The following is a 1,704-nucleotide window of genomic DNA, read 5'->3' as shown; positions in this document are numbered from 1 at the left end:
GCATTGGTTGAGGAAGAGATAAACATGTTTTGATTCGGAGATCTCAATATCTCCTATAACCCAATGAATTCCCCATTTCTGATTTCCACTTTCTCTTTACATTCTGCAACTCAATTCATGCAATCACCCCCATTCCCTTTTAATTTTAGCAATTTAGCTTCTGCTCTTTAATTCATGCAATTTAAGATTCCGCCATTTAAATTTCTTGTCATTTACGTTTCCCGCCAATTTTACATTCCGCAATTCTCATCTAAATCTTGATTCCGCTCAACTAGAACATACTTCTAATCCGAATTGCTCACTCAACCAATCCTTGTGGGATTCGACCTCACTCTATTGTGAGTTTTTACTTGACGATAACCGGTGCACTTGCCGGAAGGAATTTTGCCAATCGTGCAATTTCCTAAATCGTAGCATAACAAGCTTATGCACGCATCAAGTTTATGGCGCCGTTGCCGGGCATTGGTTTTCGATTGACAATTCTCAAATTGGAAGTTAACTAGATTGAGCATTTTTCTTGCTTTGTTAATTCAGTTCAAGTTACTTGTTGAATTTTAATTTCTGCACTCTGTTACATGCTTTCTTTCTTTATGCCTTTAAATTCAAGCAACTAACTCACTGACTCACTAACTGTTTGAATTAATTCCTCAATTGCCCTAACCATACTCTTCCATTAACCAAGAGTATTTCACTTGTTTGTTGCCTGTGCTGTGTTCTTGTATGACAGGTAGGAGAGGAGAGACATCAACTCCTCCATATACCGAACCAGAGAGGACCCTTCATAGACTTAGAAGGGAAGCAAGAGGGAAGAGAGTACTGGGAGAAGAAGAATCTGAAGGAGAATCTGAGGACAATTTTGAGGAAGCTTTAGATCTCAACATGGATAGAGAAGTACACAACCATGAGAGAGCTGATGGAAACAATGCTATTCCTGAGAGGAGGGTTCTTAGTTCATACATAAACCCAACCTCTGGGAATTGTGGTAGCAGCATTCAGAAACCACCCATTCAGGCCAACAATTTTGAGCTTAAACCACAGCTAATATCACTTGTGGAGAATCATTGTTCATTTGGTGGGAGTGCTAATGAAGATCCAAACCAACATCTCACAAAATTCCTGAGAATTTGCGACACTGTGAAGTCCAATGGAGTCCAGGAAGATGCCTATAAACTGCTTTTGTTCCCATTTTCACTTAGGGACAAGGCAGCTAAGTGGCTGGAATCATTCCCAAGGGGGAGTCTAACAACATGGGATGAGGTGGAAAGCAAGTTTCTGGCACGTTTCTACCCCCCACAAAAGGTCAATAGGCTTCGATCTGAGGTTCAGACTTTTAGACAACAAGATGGTGAAACTCTCTACGAGGCATGGGAGAGGTTCAAGGATTTGACAAGGAAATGCCCACCAGACATGTTCCATGACTGGGTGCAATTGCATATTTTCTATGATGGACTTTCTTATGAATCAAGGAAGGTTGTAGACCATTCATCAGGAGGTTCATTGAACAGGAAAAAGACTGTGGAAGAAGCCATTGAAGTGATTGAGACAGTGGCTGAGAATGAGTACTACTATGCTTCAGAGAGACACAACACTAAGGGAGTCATGGAGCTGAACCATGTTGATACAATTTTAGCCCAAAACAAGGTGTTTGCCAAGCAACTAGCAGAGCTTACCAGGCAATTAGAAACAAAGCAAGTGGCTGCAATA

General features: G+C 41.0%; 1 non-coding gene across 1 annotated transcript; it reads right to left on the bottom strand.

The window, feature by feature from the left end:
• Positions 1-1,305: 1,305 nt before the first annotated feature.
• Positions 1,306-1,409, bottom strand: LOC112731434 (small nucleolar RNA R71). Its single transcript, XR_003167211.1, has one exon. It is a non-coding gene; the product is annotated as a small nucleolar RNA R71 (small nucleolar RNA).
• Positions 1,410-1,704: the final 295 nt, after the last annotated feature.

Source organism: Arachis hypogaea, chromosome 12 (assembly GCF_003086295.3).
Source record: "Arachis hypogaea cultivar Tifrunner chromosome 12, arahy.Tifrunner.gnm2.J5K5, whole genome shotgun sequence".
NCBI classification, from domain to species: Eukaryota; Viridiplantae; Streptophyta; class Magnoliopsida; order Fabales; family Fabaceae; genus Arachis; species Arachis hypogaea.
This window is presented reverse-complemented; position numbering and strand designations above follow the sequence as displayed.